The sequence below is a fragment of the Halichoerus grypus genome, chromosome 4 (genome assembly GCF_964656455.1).
Source record: "Halichoerus grypus chromosome 4, mHalGry1.hap1.1, whole genome shotgun sequence".
NCBI lineage: Eukaryota > Metazoa > Chordata > Mammalia > Carnivora > Phocidae > Halichoerus > Halichoerus grypus.
The window spans coordinates 70,335,443-70,359,931 of record NC_135715.1 but is presented as its reverse complement, the minus strand read 5'-3'; the positions used below and the strand labels follow the sequence as shown (position 1 = coordinate 70,359,931).

General features: G+C 47.1%; 1 long non-coding RNA gene and 1 other non-coding gene across 3 annotated transcripts; one reads left to right on the top strand and one right to left on the bottom strand.

Annotated features, from left to right (window-relative positions):
• Window positions 1–2,207: 2,207 nt before the first annotated feature.
• TRNAN-GUU (transfer RNA asparagine (anticodon GUU)) lies at window positions 2,208–2,281 on the bottom strand. The gene has a single exon. It is a non-coding gene; the product is annotated as a tRNA-Asn (tRNA).
• A 4-nt stretch (window positions 2,282–2,285) lies between these two features.
• LOC118540495 (uncharacterized) lies at window positions 2,286–14,537 on the top strand. 2 transcript variants are annotated; one of them, XR_013447036.1, is made up of 3 exons: window positions 2,291–5,314; window positions 13,379–13,642; window positions 13,914–14,537. It is a non-coding gene; the product is annotated as an uncharacterized LOC118540495 (long non-coding RNA). The 2 variants fall into 2 exon arrangements; XR_004919673.2 differs by having other exon boundaries at window positions 2,286–5,314; window positions 13,379–14,537.
• Window positions 14,538–24,489: the final 9,952 nt, after the last annotated feature.

The window sequence follows — 24,489 nt, the reverse complement described above, 5'->3', positions numbered from 1 at the left end:
TCTGTTGCCAGACCAACCATCTAAAATAAATTTCATTATGTCCTGAAACAGAAACCTTTAACAGTTACTCCCTTGCTTTATAGGGTAAAGTCTAGCTTCCAGCTTTGTTCTTCAGGGCCTTCCACAGGCTAAGAACATTGTCAGTGCACTCTATTTAAGTACATTTATTCTATATTCTGGTTATGCTCCTCTCCTCCCCACCCCCATCTTGCCTCCAAATTTTGCCAGCTTTAAATAGCCCTCCCCTGCCTTCTGGCCTGTCCAGACCTTTCAGGGTTGTTTCGGATCCTCCGTGAAGACACAATCCAGCCTATCTATGTTGGCTTCCTCATTTACTACCTGGGAACATTCTTCTCTGGCCCTCATGCTGACACTTCATCATATGCATTTTTATCTGACTGTCCGTCCCTGTTAATCACATACTCCGACAAGGCAGGGTACTCCGACAAGGCAGGGAATGCTTCAGTCCTGAGCATATGCTATGTGACAGACCTGTTGTGCTACATGAGCAAACAATGTAAATAAAGCCCTAGTCACTACACTCAAGGAGTTCATATGCTAGTGTAGGTGACAAGTAACTCCCTGATTTCAGAATGACTAGAGGAGGGGTGCCTAAATCAGACAGAGGCAGCATCAGGGTAGGCTTCCCTGAGAAGGTAACTCCTCAGCAGATGTTACCCAGGTAAGTACAGAGGAGGTGGGGACTGGCACATCAGGGTAAAGGGAAAGAGATGGGGGGGCGGGGTACAAGGGAGAATGGGCCATTGAAGCTCCTGGTAAATGCATATAACCACTAGAGGGTTTCATGCAGTAACATGGTAGGGGAAAGCCCGTGTGTGCTACACTCAAGAATTTGAACTGTATCTTGAAGGAAATTGGAACCTAAAATGATCATTAATAACAGAAAATCGTCTCTTCCCTCAAGGAGCTTACAACCTAGTATATGAACACTCAGGTTAAAGTGGAAGGTTGTGCTTTCTAAGTCCCCATAACTTAAGTACTAGCAAATATTATGCCTTCCTCATCTTGAAATGTTATACTAGATTTGAACGGTATAGAAATGATCTTATGACCTAATTTCCTTGTTTCCACTGTAGACTATCCTTAAGTATGAGTGGAAAGTTTGGAATTTTGAGCATCAGAGAGGCCCCTACCTAAGAACATTTTGGGGGGCTACTCCTTACTCTGTCTGAAATTGTACAACACTGTGTCTCCTTTTTAAAGGGCTCCTAACTAGACAACAGAGGATATTTTATTATCAACAATTATTGAAGAAGTAATTATCAGCCAGCATTTGCCAAGACATTCCCTGAAGGACAGCCGAGTGAGGCAGTTTAACTACTTTTTCTTCCAGGTCTCTAAATTCTATCCATGAAAAGTACATCCCAGAGACAAAGCACTCACCCCATAACCTCAATCTTGGCAGAAATGAATTATATCATCACCTTATCATGTTATCGTGTGGTTCTCTATCTTTATAGAAAGTCTCATGTGAACCAGCTGCTTGAAAAATATCTGTGTCTTCTGTGAGACCAGAGTTGAAAATACATCCTTCAAAACCTTTTAACAGGAACCCATACAATTTCTGCCCGAGTTTAATTTCAGGGAAAATTCTGTCAGCGATCTAAGAGCAAACATTAACACCTTCGTCTAGGTTCAAGTCCATTGTCCAAAAGCTGTAACAGAGCTTCATTTAGCAGACAGTTACATAGGGTGATTATGCCTCCACACACTTTTAGGTGACTCCCCTTGCATATTTTCATCGAACAGCTCCTCGGATCCTTTTGGCAGTAGATAAGGCAATATTGAATAAGGACATTTACTTTCTGGTGGTACCAGATTTTCCGAGAAGAAACCAGTGGCATTTATTCACTCACTTGTCAAGGGGCATTTTTTCCCCCTTTCCATTATAACTAGTGCTGTTGAAGCACAATCTTTGGGCCGGTCTCCCGAAGAACGTGTGCCAATTTCCCGTGGACATACAGTGGAATTGGATTACCAAGTCCCGGGCTGCCAGTCCAGAAGCAGAGTCGCTCTTAGATCCACCCGCGCTGGGCGACAAATACTGAGACAACATGGTCTTCCTCCGTCCCAGACACACGGTAGCGTCGTACTCTCCTATTCGATTAAAAATCTCACGGTTGCCGTTTTAAAATGAATCCGTCTCGAGGTTGTCTCAGGAAAAGTCTCAGGAAAATGAGCGCTGTCGTCCCTGGGTGGGCTCGAACCACCAACCTTTCGGTTAACAGCCGAACGCGCTAACCGATTGCGCCACAGAGACCCAGCTGCCAGACTCCCCGTGCGATGTGTACAGATTTCCGCGGTCGCGGAGGCTCTCGCCGCCCAGGGCGTCGCCGCGCCAGCCCCGCGGAGGAGCGCGCGGAGGCGGCGGCGGGAGGGGCCGAGGCTGCGGGCGGCCCCAGCGCGGGCGCGGGAGGGGAGAGGCCGAGCTCGCGGCCGCGCGGGGACGGCCGGAGGGCGGGCGGCCGGAGCGGCGGGGTCCCTTGTGGGGGTGAAGCGCGCCCCCGCGGCCGGCGCGGGCCCCGACCCGAGCTCGGGAGCCCGCCCCGGCTGGGGTGCGACCGCCTTCCCGCGCCGGCCCGTGGGGCGCGGAGGGGCGCACCGTGCGCGGCTGCGCGGGCCGCGTGGGGGCACCGCCGCGGGAGCGCGACCCCGAGCAGGCAGTCCTGGGTCCGCCGGGGAGAGCTGGGGAGAAGGGGTCACGGTCAAGCCTGGGAGAGAAGAGCCAAGTGCTGTGTGGGCTTGAAACATGGGGGCTCGGAGCGTGTGTTAGGCCCCAAACTTTCGGGCTGTGTTTCTCAACCTTTGTGTGTGTCCCCTCCCCCCCGCGGCTCCCCGCCCCAGCACCACTGGCCACTGTTAGATTTTAATTCCACAGATACACCGTGTATCTGAATTTGCCGAACGTTTATCTGTGCTTGCTCCTTAAGAAGAAAGGTAAGATTTTTTTCCCCCTCCCAAGAACCAACTTCTGCCCGCTTTGAGGGAATATGGCCTCCGATGACAACGCAGGGTTTAGGGGACATCAGAAGGGGCTTCGTGGAGGGTGTGGCGACTAAGATAAGCCTTTAAGTTCGAAATGGTCACTGAAGGCGTCCCTCTTTCCCCGACTTCTGAATTGAGCCCGCTGAAATCGAGGAAGCCGCAGTAGCCCAGGAAGAGGGCGCCGGAGCCAGACCCCGACCAGGGCCAGGAAAGCGCTTCCCGGCTGCCGTTTTTCTTCTGGACAGCCCAGTCGCTAGAGCTCAGTGGGACCGCCTCCTCCCTCCTCGCCCTACAAAATGGGGGAACTCGCTCAGCGCTCCACGTGGTAAATCCAGTCCTTGTGTGTTCCGTGTTTCCATCCAATTGGACCCAGACCCACCCCTCCTCCTCGGTCTTTTTCTTACCCCCTTTTTAAAAGTGCACAGTTCGGCGACATTAAGGACATCTATATTGCTGTGCAACTGTCACCACTCTCCTTCTGCAGAACCTTGTCATCTTCCTCAAGGAGGCTCTGTACCCATTAAACACTACGTCCTCATTCCCCTCTTCCCCCAGACCCTGTCAACTACCCTTCCACTTTCTGGCCCTGCCAATCCGACTATTCTAGGTATCTCATGTGAGTGGAATCAGACAGCATTTGTCCTTTTGTGCCGGCTTATTTCACTTGGCATAATGTCTTCAGAGTTCATACACGTTCTAGTACCTGTCAGAATTTCATTCCTTTCTAAGGCTGAATCATATTCCATTGCATGACTACACCACATTTTCTTTACTCATTCATGTGTCAGTGGACACTTGGGTGGCTTCCCCCTTTTGGTTATTGTGAATAATGCTGCAGTGATCATGGATGTGCAAATATCTCTTTGAGACCTTGCCCTCAATTCTTTTGGGTGTATCCCTAGAAGTATAATTGAGGAATCATAGGGTAATTCTATTTTTAAATTTTTTGAGGAGCCATCCTACCATTTTCCACAGCAGCTGCACCATTTTACATTCCCACCAACAGGGTTTCTGTTTCTCCACATCCTCACCAACCTTCCTTCCTTTCTTTTTTTTTCTTTTTGTAGTCATCCTAATGGGTGTGAAGTGTTATCTCATGTGGTTTTGATTTGCAGTTCCCTAACGATTAGTGATGTTGACCATCTTTTCTGAACCCTTCTTTTGAATTTGGATTCTATGACCAATCTTCTACTTGGTTCCTCCTAGCAAGAGCCAGCTTTGTTTCATTGAGGAGGAAGCTGAGAGGGACCAAGGGCAGCTTCCGATAAAGAGCAGAGAGAAGGGGGCAAAGTGGAGCCCGCAGTTGAGCCTGAGCTGTGCCAGAAGAGGAGATGAGGGGAAATCTTCTGAGCAGGACCATCCGGAGATTCTGGTTGTCAGGAGGTTCTTGCTCATCTGGGCTGGGCAACTTTTATGGTCAGTTATGTTTATCCTGGCTCTGTAGGGTTATTTATGTGTGTGTTGCCTGTGAGTGGCCAAAGGTGAAGAAGGAATTGATGGCCTCCACCTTGTACATATTGGAACGGATGTTTTTGGAACTGCGTTTGTAAAAGTTAACTTAAAATGATGCTAATTTAACAGAATTTTTCATTTGCATTTTCAGTTTCTTCTTAAGAACTATGGGAATTCTTATTTAAGCATTTAAATAATTATCTCTTTTCTGTGTGTGTGATTGCTCTTAAAAACACGAGATCTTTCAGATATATAAGAAATAGAACTTTCTATAATTCCATTCAGTTTTTATTTTGATTCTTATTCTCCTGGTGCCAAAACCACAATCTCGGTTAATTCAGGATTCTCTCTGTCTGCTTCCCTGGAGTGGTTTCCGAGGGCTGACACTTTGGAGGATGGTCATTTGTCTGGTCCTTGAGTCACATGCACACACAGATTGCTGAGGAGGCAATTTTGCTCCTATTGCAGACCCCACAGCTCTCCTGTGCATCCACTGAGGGATGGGAATCTCTTATAAAATTGATGTTGGTGCATCAGCCATTCCTTAAAGTCATTCCTGGCACAGTGCCCTCTGCTTATAGGACCTGTTCATGTCCCCCACAAATTCACATGTTAAAATCTAATCTCCAATGTGATGGTTTTGGGAGGCTTTGGGAGGTATTTGGGTGAACTCTTATGAATAGGATTAGTGATTAGTGCCCTTTTAAGAAGAGGCCAGAGAGCTAGCTCAATCTTTTCCCACCATGTGAGGATACAACAAGAGGTCAGCGGTCTGCAACCCAGAAGAAGGCTCTCACCCAGACCTGACCATGCTAGCACCCTGATCTGAGACTTCCAGCCTCCGGAACTGTGAGAAGTAAGTTGTTGCTGTTTATAAGCTACCCAGTCTGTGGTACTTTGTTATGACAGCCCGAGCCAACTCAGATAGGACCCCAAACTTCTCTATTCTCATCATCCCCCCTCACACTCCTCTGTTGCTCCTGCCCCCAACTGTGAGATATACAAGTGAGGTACCTGTGTGAAAGGAAAAGAAAGAACCACTAGCTGTGCTCCTGATGCCCCAAGTCCCATCTGAAAGTCTATGGCTGTCCTTTCAGTCATACTTGTTTGAAAATATTATCTAATTTTCTCTATCAGGCTAAGCCCTGGGGTCTCTCTCCTCTGTATTCATGTGACTACAGTGGTTTTCTGAAAGGAAGATGACATGAATAGGCCAATTATGTCTAAGAAATAGGTACTTATGAAACTCTAAAACAGGCATTCGAGGAATTAGATGGTTCTGTTGATTGCAGTTACACTCTCAGCTAGAAGCCCCCACTAACAGGTAAGCTCTCCAAGGACAGAGATTTTAGTTGACTTTGCTCCCTGCTGAATCCCCAGCACCTACAACAGTGCCTGGCACGTGGCCAGCACTCAAGAACTATGTGCTGACTCAATGAGGAAAGGAAAGCCATAAGCCATAAAGTAAACTGGAAAAAATAAAATGGGACGGAAAAACTAAATTCCCAATATATAAAGAGCACTTATCAATTAATATGAAAAAACCTCTTTGCAACTCAACCAAAAAACCCCAAACAAATGCCAAAAAATTGGGACATGAATGGAATATTCCCCAAAGAAGAAATACATAGGCCAATGTAATCATAAAAGTTTGGCCGCACTGGTAATCAAAATAAAAATTAAATGAAATAAAAGTGTTCTTTTTCCCAAATAGCAAAAAGAAAGAAAAAGAGATAACACTAGAACACTGTCACCAGCATAGGGGTTACTCTCACACAGGGCTGATGGGAGCAAACTTGGAATGTTTTTTCTGGATAGCCGTTTGGTGATATAAACATTAAACAATGTTTATACCCTATTGTTCTAGCAATTCTATGTTAGAAATCTATCCTAAGAAAGCAAACAGAGATTGTGTGACTCAAGTTTTAAGTATATTGTCACAGTATTATACATCATAGTGATAAATAGGAAACAACCTGAATGTCCCGAAACAGGAGAAAGTGATAAATTGTGGTATATTTAGAAGATAGAGTATCAGTTATACAGACATCAGAAATAATTTTTTAAAAGAATATTAAAAACATAGAGGCATGGTAAAGCGTTAAGTAAAAAGTAGGATAGAGAAACATATAATCGTAAAAATATTTTTCAAAGAAGATTTGACAACAGGGTCCTGATAAAAATGTGAAGTTCAAAGGTAAGATGGGGAACTGTGTAACTCAGAGCTGCATCATTCTTTCTACGCGTCTCACTGGTGGAAACACCGCATACATATCACCTCCCCTAAGCCCATGGCAACCCTATGAGGCAGGTACTAGGATTCTCATTTTACAGGTGAGGGAATGTGTGCAGGGAGCAATGTGCTCAGGTAACAGAGCCAGTGAGTGGTAGGGCCAGGTTTCAGACCTGGAGTCAGGCTCCCGCGGCCTCCCTTGTAACCTTGACTCACACAGCCTCTCACTGCCTAGGGGGCATGAGCCCGCAGTGTGGTGTGCGTGTGTCCATGTGTGCGCAGGATCCGATAAATTCTCCGCAGCAGTATTAGTGGTTATCCCTGGGTGGTGGTGATTTTTCTTTTCTTCTTTACCCCTTTTCACTATTTTCTCAAGCATTTGCAGCAAGCAGTACTTTTAAGGAGCCAGCGAGGAAATGCGGCAGTTTCCCTAAATTACAGATAGAGGGTGGTAGGTGGTTATTCTCCGCCCGACCTTCTCAGGCTGGGGCCAGAAGAGTGCCCGTGTGAGGTGGGGACTGGGACAGTCCAGTCTGCGTACTTAGGGGTCTCTGCCAAGCACAGTGTAACTGTCACACTGGCCTCTCTTCTCCAAGTCTTTAACCTCCTGAGAAAAGGTTGTCCGAGGACATTGTAAACCATTTCTGTGGGGAGTTTTACAATGTGTGACTCTTCAGTAATGAATAATCTCTCATTTAAAAAGAACTGGAGTGCCTGAGATTTTAGGTAACTTTTATATTTCTTCTTAATGTTTTTTTTTTAAGATTTTTATTTATTTGTGAGAGAGAGAATGAGAGACAGAGAGCATGAGAGGGAGGAGGGTCAGAGGGAGAAGCAGACTCCCTGCTGAGCAGGGAGCCCGATGTGGGACTCGATCCTGGGACTCCAGGATCATGTCCTGAGCCAAAGGCAGTCACTTAACCAACTGAGCCACCTAGGCGCCTGTCTTCTTAATGTTTAAAAACACCTTTTTGTGTTAATTTTATTTTCTCTTTTACGAGTTGTTTTCATTTGTGAAGTATAACCCAACCTACAGAAGAATATTAAGACTTTTGTAAATATATTATGAGATATTTAATACATATTGGGCTAAATGGCAGTCAGCAGATACTTACTGAATCCTGTCAGGAACTGGGCTAGATGCCTCAGGGACCTCCCTTCTGCCCAAGACTCCCTGACACATCATTCCTGCCCACAGATCACTTTAATCTACTTTGGGAACCAGGAGATATATAAAAACATTTCAGGCAGTAAGTGCTAACTTGCATGGCACAGATGGTAAGTGTTTTAGGAATCTGAGGTGGGAATAATCACTGAGCGGTCAGTAAAGAACCTATGGAGGAAGTGGGTCTTGGGCTGTCCTTGGCAGGATCCTTTCATTGGGGAGGAGAAGGAACAGAGGCAGAGAAGAGAAGATCAGCCCTTAGGAAGCAGAGGATTTACATAGGATGTGATGGGACATAAAGAGAGCTAATGGGTGACAGAGTATGGAGGGTCTTAAATATCCGGCTAGAAAATTCACATTACAAACGATATTGTTCATAATAGTGGAAAATTTTTAATGACCTAAATACTCATCAAAGGGACAATGTCTCCATGTCTATGGCATATTTAAACAATGTGCAATGAGGCTGCACTGAAATTTTTGAGAAGAGAAACTTGATAGTGGCCAGGTTTTGAGGAAGCTTCGTCTAGCACGTGAGGATGGGAGAACTGCTAGAAGTCGGATGACTAGTTAGGTGACTCTTTCACTAAACCAGATTTGAGGAGAGGAAGCCTCATTAGGATTGGGCCACGGGGAATGGAGAGGAGATGAAAGACAAAGGCTTAAGGAGAGAAGCAATAGGACGTCGTTGCTGAACACGCGTGTTGGAGCTATTGACTTGCTGCTACGCACCCGTGGCAATAACTGTGGCTTTGAGAATTTTATTGTGCCGTGACACCTAATGATGGCTTACGTTGTTGTTTTTTGTTTTTTTAAAGAAAGACGTCCACAAATCTCCTTACAGGTCTGCCATATAATCGAGGCTTAATACGGTTTTTCACTACATGGGCTGTTTCAGGTGCCTTGTTCCATGGCTGTAGCCCTTACTAACAAGATGGCCTTTCTGATTTCTAATCTAAATATTGCTACATATTAAAACCCCATTTCTCAAGTTTATCTTTTGTGAAGAAGAAGAATTAGCTATTCCTGCCGTTTGTACACTTCCACATGTGTAAAGGAAGGCATTCTTCAGCTTGGTTTCATTATGATAAATGGCAGCAACCCCTGTAATATTTGTCCTTAAGTCCGATTTTACAATATAAATTTGCCTGTATGAGCAAGGTGCTTGCACAAGATAAAAAATTGGATTTGTGTAATGTCCTGGAGACCAACAACCTGGAAAGAATTTATTTATTCATATATTTATTTATATGTTAACTGAGGCTTTACTTTGTGCCCCGAGGAAGACAGAACTGTGACTTCAGGATGAGAGGGGGTTTCATAAACACAACATAATAAGTATAAACGTAAAAGAAAGGGTTGATGTATTTGATTAACATGTAGTAAAACTTATGTTAAATGAACAAGCAAAAAGTAAACAAATTTTAAAAGCCATAGACTGAGAAAAGAATTTTCAACGCGTGTACCCAACAAAACCCTAGTATCCAGAATTCATAAAGAATGCCTACCAATTAGTGGAAGATAAACAACAAAACATAAAAATGGGCAAAACATCAATGAAGAGAAAATCCATATTGCCAATAAACTCGTGAGAAGACACTCAACTCTTCTAACAATCTGGGAACCAGAATCATAATGAGATGTTATTTCACACCCATTAAGTTGGCAGAATTTAAGAAACTTGACAAACTCAGCTTGTGAGGATGTGGAGCACTGATACTTCCATCTATTATGGATGAGAACGGGTGCACCTGCTCTGGAGAATGATTTGTCAGTTTCCTGGTGACCGGAAAGAGACTCATTCCCTCCAGTGCCGAGCTTCCTTCCTAGAGACATGTGTACAAGGATATATACAAGACTATTTGATCCAATATTGTTCCTAATATTGAAACATTTTAAATGACTCAGATGCTCATCTAAACGACAGTGGATAAATAAACATGGTGTATTTAGATAGTGCAATACTATATAGCAGTTTCAATAATGGATTGGACCTTTATTTACCAATGTGTATAAATCTAAAAATACAATGTTGCAGAAAGCATAGGTATAGTAGTCCACGTGCCCATGCAGATCAAATAATACAGAGCAGGTTATAGTGGAAAGTCATGGTCTTCCAAGTTTCCTCCCCTCCTTGAACCCAGAAGTCAGAGAAAATGTTTTCTTTCTCTTTCTTTTCCTTCCTTCCTTCCTTCCTTCCTTCCTTCCTTCCTTCCTTCCTTCCTTCCTTCCTTCCAGTTTCTTTACTAAGTTCTTCTTGTGGCTACCTTCATAACTCTAGACTTTATGTTGTTATCTCTATTAGTTAGCCTCTACTTATTTAGAAGACTTTGACATTACCTTTTAACTCTCCAATATGAAGATTTTACTTTGCACTTTCCCAGTCTACCACCCTCTTCCCAGTATTAATATTTATATTTGTGGTAGGCAGAATTTTTAAATGTATAAGCACTCCTTTGTGGTTCTCTGAATGTTCCGTTTTCATAGCAACCTATTCTTGTTGTATGGGTACAACAGAGCTGGGGGGGCCTGTGGTTCAGCCTGTGGAACTTTCACTTAATGCTCAGCTTTGGGTGTGGCGTCATCTACAATAGCTCCTGATCCTGCTCCCCATTTGTCTGGTAAGCCCAAAGCTTTGCTCACATATAAGGTGGGAAGACTGTGTAGCCGATGTGGCCTTCCACAGCTGTTGTTATTTTCAGGCAAGGTTTCTCTACTGAGTAGCCTTTGGATTCAGAGCTCTGGGTAAGATGGGCAAGAAATGGGCTGTCAGGCTTCAGGAGCCTCCAAATAAAGGCCTCAAGAGGGCTGAAATATTCTGTTCAGTATCTTTGGGTTTGGTTTGGTTTTGCATGGGGCTAAATGCTGACGGCTGGCTCTCTGGCTGGTGATGGGTAAGATGGTGTCAAGGATAGTTGTCCTATAAGATGTTCCCATGTTCTCTCTCTTGGTTCTACCCTCTAAACAGCTTCTGACTCTGAGCCCAGAAACATGTCAAGGTTCTGTCAGGTAGATCAGCTTCCAGCATCTCTGCAACAGCCACAGAAAATTCTAGACGATGGTTTCTCTTTGAGTTCCATCAGTCAACTTTTCTTCATTCTGTCTTGCAGCTTCCAAAGACTTACAGATGTTTCCCTTTTGTTGGAGTGGCAGAAACTGCTAGCTGAGCACCCAATATTCATATTACCTTCTTTACTAACAAAACCTCTCTATTGTTGGAAGTGGCAGCTGAATAACATATTCCAGCTTTCCTTGCAGAGAGAAGTGGCCAATGAAATGTAAGTGGAAGTCATTAAGAGAGACTGCCAAAAAAAAAAAAAAAAAAAGAACACAACTCTTAAAAGAGATAGACTTGGGGTACCTGGCTGGCTCAGTCAGTAGAGCATGAGACTGTTGATCTTAGGGTTGTGAGTTCGAGTCCCACATTGGGTATAGAGATCACTTAAAAATAAAAATCTTAAAAAAAAAAAAAGAGTGAGACAGACAGACTCAGCCAGCAGTTCTTCCTGTTTATCTCCCCCCCCCCACCCCCCACCCCCCACTTCTTTTCCTTCCTGTGTGGAATAGGGCCGTGTTTCCTGTAGCTGCAGCTGCCATCTTGGCAGGAAAGGCCAAGAACTCTCCCAGACCTCAGGCCTGGCATATTTTCAAATATTTGCTCCTCCAAAGGAGGATTAGATATTCTTGCCTGGTGCCTTGGGACTGTGGCAGAAATATATTTCCCTGCCTCATTGTCAGGTTTGGCCGTGTGACTTGCTTTGGCTAATAAAATGTGAGTGGGAGAAACCTGCAGAGCATTGCACGTTTCCACCAGCATTTTTGCTGTCTTCCCTCTGCCTTTAGAAAGGCACACCCAGGATAGAGGCTGTTTCTTTAGCCTGGATACTGTTATGAGAAGACATCTAGAGGAGACTGGTAACATATATAGTGAGTTAGAAATAAACCCTTGTTGGGCACCTGGCCGACTCAGTCCATAGAGCATGTGACTCTTGATCTTGGGGTTGTGAATTTGAGCCCCATGCTGGGTGTAGAGATTACTTAAAGTCTTAAAAAATAAATTAACCTCTGTTGTTGTAAGCCACAGAGATTTTAGGTTTTGTTACTACAATGTTATCTAGTGGAAAGTTCGCTTACACAATCTGTAATAGGATATTATGTGCTGGGGTTTCAGAGCTGAGGGAAAAGGGTGAAAAGTGCTCACACATTCTGAAGAGAGACGCTAGCTCAACCTGCAGCCATTTACCATGATTTAGGGAAACCAGTTCTGAAATTCTGAAATGGTGACATTTGGATCCTCTTGGGAGCAGACCCTGAGGTGAAGTTATGAGTGCAAGAGGTTTATTGGGAAGCGATGGCTGTAACAGATGATGGAGGAAACAGGGTTGGACAGAGAGACCCCAGACTTTGATGGGAATCTGAGAAAGTATTGGCCAACCCAGTGGAGACCTCTGGACCAGCAGCTGTCCACGAGAAGTGTGCCACATTGAACAGAAATAGCCAGGCCCTAGTGTTCCTGTTTGAGGTTCCACACTGACCCCTCTGCTAGGGAGTCTGTGCATGTCTAGCCCTTCAAGTGGGTAATCCTTCTCCAGGTGACCTTCCACTGCTCGGCTTGGTCCCTGTCCCCAGAAGCAGGACAGCTCTGGCCTCTTTCTCCTTAGGGTTCTTGATGGCGGGCAGTTCTCTGGGTAGGGATCCCTTTGGGCTCACAACAGCTACCTTCCACAGTGCCCATTTGGGTCATGGAAAACCCTATACATCCTTCTTCTTTTTGTTAAATTGTGGTCAAAACCATATTATAAACTTTGCCATCTTAATCATCTGTAAATGTCCAGATCAGTAGGGTTAACTATATTCACATTGTTGTGCAACAGGAGACCCGTGCATCTTTCGTCAACAAATTCCAGAAGCACAGGCTGTTCCCACTGTTGCCCTCATCCCATGCCCCTGGCACCAGGCTCTATGCCTCCCAAACTCAAGAGACACAATTCAAGCTCTTGCAAGAACCATCCTGCCTCCTTCTGCCAATCCTGCAGCAGCTCTAAGCACATGTCCTTCTGCGTGTGAGAGGGGCTCCCGCTTCTTCCAGCGGCTTCCTTAAACTTCCTTTCACTTCTTGCTTGATCTGGGGAGGAAAGCACTCAGCTCCTGTCTCAGGGAGGGAGAAGAGGGGGAAATGTCTTAGAACTCTTAGGCTAACATTGCTCCTCAAAGAAATCTCCGTTCCTGGATCCCTCAAAGTAGGTTGCAGCCCTGCAGGTGCCCTGGATTCTCTCTATAAGAACTTGCTGCCAGAGGGGAGGGGTGGGGGAGATGAGCAAAGTAGGGGAAGGGGATTAAGAGGTACACCCCTCCACTTACAAAATCAATAAGCCACAGGGATGAAAAGAATTAGCCAACAATATTGTAATAACGTTGTATGGTGACAGACGGTAACTACGCTCGTGGTGGGTGAGCATTACGTCATATATAGAACACCTGAAACTAATGTAACATTGTATGTCAACTAAATTCCAATAAAGAGAAAAAAGAATAAAAGGAAAGAACTTGCCGTCCCGCCGTGAAGAGAGCGGTGGGCCTCAGGCCTCCAGCCGTGGCACCTCGAGCATCTGCTACAGGATTTGCACCAAGGCCATGTGCTTCTGGGAGGTTCCCCATGGTGGGATCACAGTGGACCCTCCAAAACTGATTCAGATGAGAAGCAGGCAGCATTTGGATGATGTGTGCTGCCATGACGGCGGGCAGGCACCGGACAGCGGAGAGGACTTAGCAACAGTACCAGCCAAGTAAGAAAACCGACACAAGCACTTCCTTCCCACCCCCATTTCCCCCTCCCCCATCTCTCTTTTCCTCTCAGCCTGGGAGCAAGTTAGGGGAGGAAGGCATGTGGGGGATGGAGTCCACACCCCCCGCTGCTGGCCTTGGCCCCTGGGGGTCCCCCATGAACAGCCTCTGAGCCTCTGCTCTTGGGTTTTGCCCCCCACACTCACATCCAGCGAGGAGAGAATGGCTGTCTGGCCTGCACGCCGAGTGCTGATGTTTGGTGATGTCTCACAGGGAACGACTGCTTTCACCCTGGAGGGCTTGGGGAAGTCTCTCAGAGGAGGAACATAAACAAAGCAGGACTTATCTGACACCGGAGAAGACACTTGGAGGGACAGATGGCTGAAGTCTGGCTCAGGGAGAAATCTACTTTGGAGCAGAATGAGGACGGGCTCTCGGTAATGCGGTTGAGGACAGACACAGTGACAGAAGGAAATCTGCAGCCGGGGGCAATGGCCAGAGAGGAGATGAGAGAGAGAGAGACAGAGACACACAGAGAAAGGCAGCAAGGAGAGGAGAATTTAGAATGGAGAAGTGTCAGGATGCCCAGATCCCAGGTCTAACACTTGCATCTCCAATTAAAAGGCAAAGGGATCTTTGTACTTGCTGTAAGATGTTGTCGGGTAGCGTTCAAGAGTCTTGCGCCAAATGACAGTCCCCCTCCAATGCTGTGTAAGCACACTCTTTTGCATAACACTCCTGCATAGCATTTTTTCATTTTTATTGATTTGTCTTAATTTAATACACATATAAGAATATCTTCCATTTTTAAAAATTTGCATTCCTTTAATTGTTTTGGAGGCTGTGCACTTTATTCTGTGGTGATTTACTCTGCCAATAAATATGTAATCACCGTGAGCATGTTTTATTTGTGTAATAAACCAAGATAAAAAACACACAAGATCCACTAACTATGAATTAGACACGTTGATTGGGACCAGGGTGACAGGTGAACAAGGTGCAGTCCATGTTCAGAACAACCTGCACTTTGGTTGGGGAGACTGGGCATGTACATCAAAAGGATTAAAGTAATAAAAGGCAGAGATTATTGGATGCTGGGCTCTCGTGCTACAGAACACAAATGCTGAAGGAGTTTCGTATAGGGAGAGATCAAGACTATCCTAAGTGATAAGAATAGGTAAATTTATGACATTCGTTTAAAAACTCACCCCTTGCATAGCAGGATGAGCCTTTTGGAGTGGGGATGGAAGTTCTGCTGGCCCTGCCTCTCAGATCTGTTCCCAGGGAGACTGAAGGGGGTGGGGACACAAAGGTGGGGCCCTGGACGAATGACCAAGTGGAAAAGGGTCCCGCCAGCCGCATGCCTGGGTCACCTTTGCAGCCTGCTCTCCTTTACAAGCCCTCCCAACGAGTGTGTTCTGTCAGGGTTCTTTCAGGAGCTACTTCAGGAGAATGAAGGCAGGAGGAAGTTTCCAGCAAAAAGATCCAAAGGGAAATGTATCTTACATGCACAGGACTTGTCGTAGCTTTCCATATGGAGTATACCTAGAATAGCCCATTTCTCTGACAAGGTTCTAAGAGGAGGGACCATCCTCTGCGACAGGATTATTCATTCTCCCTTTTATCCGCAGCGCTGATTGAGTACCACTGTCAGACCCTGTTCTTGCCGCTGCCTGGAGGGTCCTAGGCTTCTGTCTTGCAACAAGCATGCTAACTGATTCCTCCTTGGAGTCTTAACCACGATTTTGAAAGTAGGAAGCAGTTTCCTCGATCTGGCTCCGCCGGCTTTTCAGAGATTGGAAATTCCCTTTTGCAGGTCCGGCTGGGGTTAATGGCTCTTTCTTGCAGCCACTGAGAAATCTGAGGGCTCTCTCGCAAGTGCTGAGCAGACAGTTTGAAAGCCCCGCTTCCTGTCTCTGGGTGTGTGGGAGTGCCCACTGAAAGCTGATAAGAGCCGCCCCGAAGTTCCAGCAAGTTCCAGCAGCGTGGACTGCTTCCCCCTGCGAAGCCCAGGCGGGGAAGAGAAAAGCCACGGTTTTAAGAAAGAATGCATAAAGGAGAGGGGATGTGAAAAAGGGCTTGAGCAGAGTTGGCGGGGGGGGGGGGGGGGGGGGGGGGGGGAAGCTCTTGTCCCAGCGGAGACAATGATAGGCGGAGGCTTCCAGGGACTGGGAAGAGCCCCATCTTACAGGAAGAGAAAGATACACTGAAGGACAGCAGGAAGGAAGCAGAACAGAGCTGTCACATCTGGGCTGACAAGCGCCAGCTTTCTCATTTTACAGATGAGGAAACTGAGGCCCAGAGAGGGGAAATGGTTTGCTCCAGAGCAGATTCTTGAAAGAATCATCTGCTTTCCCCCTCCCTCTCCACTTCCTCACCTCCCCTGTGGTCCTGAGTCAGAACTGGAGGACGGGCAGGCTGGAAGCCCTACGCGGAGGGGCCTGGGGGAGGGGGGCCTGGGGGGGGTGGGCATGAGGCCCGCTGAGGTCCTGGGTGTGCCTTCGATTCTTCATTCCAGGGCAGGGAAAGGAAGATCTTTAAGATGGTCTCTGCTCCCTTCTGGTAATCTCCCTTGAGCTCTGCACCTCTAGACAGAATCCCGAGGAGTGCAGAGCTGGTGGTGTGAGCTGGCGTGGAGCCAAGAGCGGGATTGTGTGCCGAGCTCGGCTCCGGCAGTTAAGCAAGTGGGTGCTGAAACTCTCCGTCAACCCTTTCTCCCTACCCCTGTGAAGACATCTCCACAGAGCATTCTCACAGGAGGCTTCAGAGATGAGAAAGGCAGGCCCCTGCCCTTCTGCTCAGTTTCGGCCTCCTTCAGCAAGCGCTCCGGAATCTGGGCTCCTCCCAGGGTCTGCTCACCCATCGTATTAACTCTACTTTTATGCCTTAGCCCACTCAGCCTAGAGTTCAGTTCTGTGGGCCTCTGTCTGCTGCCTTCTCTAGACTGGAAGTTGTCTGAGGCCAGGAGGACCCGGTCTTGTTTGTATCTGTCCCATGACTACCTGTAGCCTTGCACTAATGTGCTCCGTGCTTTGGCGTCTGGAAGCAGCATTAATGGTGGCACACTCCCCACCTTCAGTGAGAGGTCTGACGGGTGGAAAGTAGAGGGATTTGGGTGTGGAAATGGAAGGTTATTCTAAGAATGGGTGTGGAAGGAAAGACAAATGTAGCTTGTGCAGTGGAGGGCGCGTGGGAGGAAAGAAAGTGGAAGTCAGAAGGGAAGGGCCGAGAGGAAGAGCAGAAGCATCACAAGAGGAGGAGGGGAGGGGGAGAAAGGGGCAGAATTCACCCACAGGGCTCTGCAGCAGGCTCCCCCCTCTCCTCCCTACCACCCACCCCCCCATCCCATCCCAGGGTGTGCTTGACTGCTGCCCACAGACAGACAGACCTTCCTGGTCTTTTGTCTGCCATTCTAAAGCTGGGTCATTTAAAACAATCTTTTCTTTCCACCAACACTCTGATTTCAGGCATTTGGGGGAGAAAAAAAAGGCCATGGTCCCTTGCATGCCAGTCTACTGAGATTAAAATAAATATATTCATTGAAACCATTTTTCCCCTTAATAGTTATTTGTGGAATTAAAAATTTCCATGATCATTGAGGCTCTAAATATCATTTTTGGCTCTTTCAGGATAAAGTTTGCATTTGATGCAAAATAACCATGAGGCATATGCGTCTGTGGGTGTGGGTAATGGGATTTTTTTCATCATTACATCTTCTGCCTTTACATCTTTTACCTCTGTCTGCTGTTTGGCAACCATAGCGTGGGTCTCAGGAGTTTGTTGTTGTTGTTAGGAAGGAACCACTGGTTGGCTCCTGGCTCTGTCACAGGGTCCTGGGCCAGAGGTGCCTATGGCGTAAGCTGCCCACTGGCTCTTCCGTCTGCTAGAACGCCATTTAGAAACCTGAACATTCCCTTTGACATTTTATGGTCGCCAATCCTCATTTGTCAAAATGTGTTCCGAAGAAGTTTTTTTTTTGAAAGTGAAAAGAAGTCCATAACCTCTTCTCAGGGACCCAAAAAGCATGTGGCCATCCTCAGCCAGCAGGGGCCACTGTTCCCCCCCCACCCCACCCCACCCCGCATGCCCATCAGATGTGCTGGTGGGTCCAGCACAGGTGGCTAGACGCCAGGCCACGCGCAGCGTTCTGTGCAGTGTTCTGGATGCTGCAGGGAAACCTCACTGCGCCCCCCCACCGTCTGCTTTGGCTGGCAACTCGTGTTCTGCAGCACCCTGTTTCAGATGAAGCCTCCTCCTCCCTGTGGACAGTCAGTGGCTTCTGTCCATCTGGAGAGCACCCCGTCACAGAAGGATCCAGCTCATCACTGAGACTCAATCTGGGTCCCACCTCCTTATGATAATGAGGACAACACTTGTCTGTGCAAAGGCTTCCCGCCGGTCCCTGAGTTACCAAGATATTCCAGCTCCTCTCCTTCAAGCTATTATCATGAAGACCTGTGGGGTCAGATAATCTAGGGGGCTCGGTGGCAAGCTCTCTTCTCTAATTCCCTGCCTTGGGCCTCCCATGTGACATTGCCTGGAGGTGGCGTGGGGGTGGAAGTGTGGTGAGGAAGAGGCCTGAGTTCAGAATCTTCGCTCTCACCAGCCATTGCCACTCTGGAGAGTAGCCTGAACACTTACTCTTGGGATGCTGTTGACTTTTCCACGAACTGAAGTATTTGACTTTTTCCATTAAGGTGATTGCAAGGAGAGGAACTGAGGGAACCAAATTCCCCCAAATAGATATTTGTAATCAATTATGGGCAGAGAGCATGTTAAAGAAGCAACGTGGAGAAACGTCGGCTTGAATGCTCGGTTCAAATCCAGCATAGCTGTACTTCGGTGGGCAGGGAGGCATTGTTGAATCGTGGTGTAGTATATTCTGTGAGCCAACATACAGAGGGAAATGAGCCACATTGCCAAAAATTAGCTTTCCCTTCTCATTCACTCTGTGACTCCAGAGGTCCTCTTGTTTGTGTGTCTTGGTAACGAAAGCACGATGCTCTCATTACTTGCAAAGAGCAGGGTGCTGTGAGGAAACTTCTGTGGGCAGAGGGGTGAAGTATTCAGAAAGCTTTGGGGGTCATTTTTTAAAAGATTTATTTATTTATTTTGGAGAGAGTGCACGAGTGGAGAGGGCGGGTAGGGGAAGGGGAGAGGGAGAGAGGAGAAGCAGACTCCCCAGTGAGCACGGAGCCTGATGCAGGGCTCAATCTCACAACCTGAGATCACCACCTCAGCCGAAACCAAGAGTCCGAGGCTTAACCGACGGAGCCACCCAGGCCCCAAGACATGGGGGGTAATTTTTATAGGCTTCTCAAACTAGTGAACATTGATCTTACCTTTTTATAGGAGACAGGACATAGTCACTGAACACTTGGGACGTCAGTAGCGTGACCGTGAAAGGAAAGGGTAGCTACAGAGCCTGACAGAGATGGTCTCTCTGTATACACCCCCCTGCCTCTCCCCATCCCCCCCACACTCCTTAGCCCCCTCTAAGCCAGAGCTTCTCTCCTGCTTCTACCCCCAGCTCATCCTCCATTGAAAGAGTAGGAGTCAGTGGAGAAATTTGGTTTGCATACATGTTTCATTTCATGGTCACTTTGTCCCAATATTCTGTACAACGAAGGGCCTCTGTATAGTGTAGTGATTTAAACTGTGGGCTCTAGAGGCAGATTGTCTAGGTTTTTATTCCGGCTCAACCACTTATTATCTGTGTGTCCTCGGGCAAGCTCCCTCACCGAGGCTTGTTATCCCATTTGTGAAATGATAATAGTATTACTTACCATATAAGGTTGTTGTGAGGATCCATCAGATAAAATATGTAAAGTGCTTAGAACAATGTCTGGCACATAATAAGTGCTCAGAAAATATTAACTCTTATTATTCATAATAAACTGACATATATTTCTTGAGTGGGGTGGTGGGTACATGGTGTTCAGTTTATTAAGCTTTAAACTGTGCATATATCTTATAAATCCTTTTTATATGTATGATATATTTTGCATGCATTAAAATAAATGCATTAAAAATAAATGAGCATTTATGAGGTTTGTTTTAGCAATCATATGTCCCAGGGTTCCAGGAAAACAATGAAGTAAAATATTCCATCCATTATTGGATCCATATACCAAACAATGGGACTTCCCATGTATTCTTATTCATGATTCAGAAAAATACAGTAACTATAGAAAGAGCACTGATTTTCTAGGAATTAATATGTGAGCATGTTATTTCTTTTTTCCCTTCCTAGATCATCAGCAGGTTCTAGAGTCATAGAGTCACTACTGTTGAATCATCGGTATGCCCGTGCTCTCCAGGCTGGCTGCCCCGGTTCTGAGTGGGGATGGACAGTGCTGGGCAGCCTGCGGTGAGGACTGATCCATTTTCCAGAGAAGGCATGCTGCCGAGAATTCACACCTGGCGAATTCAACTTTGCCATTGAGACAGGCAATTTTGTTCCTCTTTCCTTTCTTGGCTCTCAATTCCCTGCTTAGAAAGTGAGAGGGGTTGGCAGGGAGGTTTTGTTCTAGGGACCAGGGGAAGGTGTCCAGATCTTTCTGGACAAAAGAGACACCGCTGTTTATCTCTGATGTAGTCTGTGGAAGTTACTCTTGCTCTCAGGAGCTTCTAGAGCAGAAGGGGGGCTGCGCTCCTCACCGCGCAGGCTGAGGAGAATTGCCGTTGGGAACATGCTGCCTCTACTCTCTTTTGTTGTGCCAACAGCCGTGTTACAGTCCTTTGTGTACCCATTTATCTCCTCCACTGGACTTCAAAGATCTTAGAAGGAGAAACTTCATCTTGTTTATCTCCAAATACCCACAGTCACGTGCTTAGTGAGTGTTTTTTGAGTATATGAATGGACGAGTAGGTAGGTGAATGAGTAGGAACCGTCATAAAAAAGTTGAGAATCAAGTGGAAAGATGGAGCCACAGAATCTCCTAGGTAAAATATTTTTCAAATATTAGGGATATTCTCATATGCTGAGTTGACGGAGTAGAGAATTTTAAATGCAGCTTCATTTGTCCAGCCATTTAGGAGAATTTACAAATGTTTCATTAGGCTGTAACGTTACGTCAGCGAGGACCACACTTACCGCCAGCAGCTGGCGCGCAGCAAGCACACAGTATGACGCTAAAGGAAATAGTCTTGTCTCTTCTCTTTTAGGGGTTAGCCCAACCAGTAACCCTGACAGGAAGGAAGACACATCCAATTCAATCAACGCGCACACAGCATCTTCTTCTGAAAGTACTTTGCCAAGGACTGGGTGAACGTGAGAATAAGTCATGGGTTCTCTCTTTCGGGAGTTTTCGGAGGTAGATACATTTGCATCCAACAAGGCAGAATGTGATAAGTACTATAATAGAAGCAGAAATGCTAAGTGGATCAGGAGAGGAGGAATTTATTAAAGCTTATAGGATGTCGGAGGACTTCACGGCAGTGAGTTCTGGTGGGATAGGTAGGATTTTGTCAGGGAGAAGTGGGAGGAGGATCATTTGCGTGACTACAGTGCAAGGTGCACAGGATGAGAGGGTGAGGGTCAAGGTGGGAAATTGCCTCCAAGATGGCACCCAATGATTGCCACCTCCTGGGACTCGTGCTCTTTTGGAGTCCTCCTGGAGTTGTATGGGGGTTGGTCTGTGTGACCAATGGAAGATGGAGGAAGTGATGGTGTGTGGCTTCTAAGAGTGCGTCACAGAAGATGTTGCCACTTCCCTGCTGCTTTCTGGATTGCCTGCTCTGGGGGAAGCCAGCTGCCTCCGCACGAGACCACACGGCAGCCTAGGGAGAGACCCGCATAGGGAAGGAACAGAAGTCTTCTGCCAAGAGCCAGCACCAACCTGCCCTCCGTGTGAATGAGCCGTCTTGAAAGTTGATCTCCTGGCACTGGGCCAGGGCTTCAGGTGACTGCAGTCCCAGGTGACATCATGACTGAAACTTACAGAAGACCTTGAGCCAGAACTGCTCAGCTAAGACGGTCCTGAGTTTCTGACCCACAGTAACTGCAAGATAACAAGTTTTATTGACGCTTTAAGCCTCTGGTTTTGGGGGCAATTTGTTAGACAGCGATAGACACATTGTACAGAAATGAAGGCTTGGGGAGGAGTTTGGGGGAAGCCTTGATTTTCAAGGAGCTGTACTTGCATGCAGTGGGGGCACTGTTGTGTGTGTGCGTGTGTGGGTGTGTGTTTTAACGTAAAGGATGATCATTCTGATGCTGTACCTAATCTAATTTGCCAAAAGGAGTGCAGGGACAGGACGATAATTTAAGAGGCCACTGCAGTAGTCCAGACGAGAGATGATGAGCGAGCCTAAATGGAGGCACTGAGGGGTGCGGGGTGGGGTTGGAAACAGAAAGAGGGGGCGCCTGGGTGGCTCAGTGGGTTAAGCGACTGCCTTTGGCTCAGGTCATGATCCCAGAGTCCTGGGATCGAGTCCCACATCAGGCTCCCAGCTCAGCAGGGAGCCTGCTTCTCCCTCTGACCCTCTCCGCTCTCGTGCTGTTTCTCTCTCTCTCTCAAATAAATAAATAAATAAAATCTTAAAAAAAAAAAAGACAATCAGAGCCTTTAAAAAAAAAGAAACAGAAAGAGGTGCATCAATTTCAATGTGGGGAGTGAGGCTGCAGGAGCAGCGGAGGTGACTCCCTGGCTCTGAGCGCAGGAACACAGGGGAGCCGTCATCTCCTGCCCCCAAAAAGGAAACGCAGACGTGAGCACCGGTTTGGAGGCCGGGATGCGTGGGAATAAAGAAGCGGGGGCGTCTGTCTCCTGGAGAGAGCGCTCCCCGTGTTCAGAGCTCCGCGGACGGCTGACCACCAGGCTCGGTCACAGATCCGGCTGGTTGAGAAATCTCTCCCTAAAGGACAAGGCTGTTCCATTTCACAGCACATCTTCGTCACTGCCAAGTGTTCCCTGGTGACAGGCTCTGCCATCGATATTTTTAGCATGTGGCCTTTCGCAGCCTGAAGAGCAGCATCCTCTTCCTGGAGCTCCTTCTCCTGCGGACAGCCAGTGGCCCGCGGAGGAGGCAGCTTCAGCGGGGCCTGACAAGCGAGAGTCTGTTGCAGCGCCAGCCTGCTGGGGGAGAGGCCGTCAGACCCCAAGTTTTAGAGAAAGCCTCCATCTCATTCCCTTCTGTTCTGCTGCAGATGCCTACCGACTTCAGTGCCAATCAGCAGCTGAAAAAGAAAAAAAAGCCTGTCCATGAATCCCAAGTGGAAGGAAGTTTCTCAGGCAATTTCCTTATATGACAGTTACATCAAGCCCGAAGGTAATACCTGGCCAGGTAATGTCAGAAACCCACCAGGACCTACGTTTTGCTTTTACAGATCCTAGAACAGGCCTGTGCGAAAACCCTTTGGGATTCGTAACATGTTCCATCGCCTCAAATGGAGCCAGATTTGGGGCAAAGCAAGAGAGCACTGAGGCAAGCTTGAGAAGGGTGAACGGTTTCTCAGATGGGGTCTGCAGTCCCTGGCCGAGGCTGGGGTTATGAGAATAGAAGGACTGTCCTCCAGACTTGTAAGAGTTCTCTGCAAGAATTTTAAAATTGTGTGTTTCATGGTTATGGTAATCTAAACAGATTAGGATGAGCAGACTGGTGCTGACTGCCCCCCTTATGTAGGAATATCATCTTGCAACCCCGGGACCCATAGCCACAAATGTGTTTATGATCATTTTGATGCCAAGTGGCATTTTTTTTTAAAGATTTTATTTATTTATTTGAGAGAGAGAGAGTGAGAGAGCGAGCACGAGCAGGGGGAGGGGCAGAGGGAGAGGGAGAAGCAGACTCCCTGCTCAGCAGGGAGCCAGATGCAAATGCAGGACTCGATCCCAGGACCCCAGGATCATGACCTGAGCCGGAGACAGATGTTTAACCCACTGAGCCACCCAAGCACCCCCCAAGTGGCATTTTTAAAGGTGGTCGCACAGACTAAAGGAAAAGGCGAAAGATGGATTTAGTACAGAACAAAGCATTTGTGTCAAGTGAAGACCAGTGACATCTTTGTGCCCTGTCGGAACAAGTGTGTAGCGGCCACTCAAGGCAGGAATGCCAGCAAAGCTGCCAGGGACAGGAAGGGCCACCTTCTTGGTGTGAGGATCAGGGTTCAGCAAAACAGTATCATTTGTCGCTCTGAACTCATGTGGTCCCTGGAATTTAGGGGTTTCGAAGAAAAAGAGCCACTCTTCGGGGGAATATAATCACCGCAGCAATCACCATCATCAAAGCATTTACCTGGTGTGCGCCCTCGGAGCGGCGGTAGGATTAGTAATAGGAGGTGGTGGTTGTTTCTCCATGAGGACTGCATGGATGCGGAGAATGTGTGGGGATCAGAAGACGACGGTCTTTTGCTAATGAGGTGAAGGCCCCACATAAGTCTACCCTGGGTGGTGTGCATGGACATAAGTCTACTCTGGATGGGCAATAGCAGGATTTTCTTCCTGAAGCCTCAGGTGGGCTGGGCTGGCGGGGATAGAAGAGGATTTGGGGAGAACACCCGCCCTGGAACCAGAGGACGAGACTATACATGTTGGGTAGTAATAAGTGGGCAAGGCAAGAGATCTTCACAGCAGGGTCCTATACTACTGTGAAAACTGCCCTGAGCTAAAACCAAATCACATGTATGTGGACATGTTGGAGGCGGGACGGGGACAGAAGCTCCAGGGGGACCTCAGAAAGAGTCAAAGCACCAGGGATAACCCCCACCTTCTCCCTTAGCAAATCCAACTCTTTTTTTAGTTGGGGTCTCTTGGAACTTCAAAGCTTTGGGTACATTTGATTCACACACCCAGTTTCCTGGCTGTGAGTGTCTAAAGCTGGTCCTGGGATGCCTGGAACGTCTGGT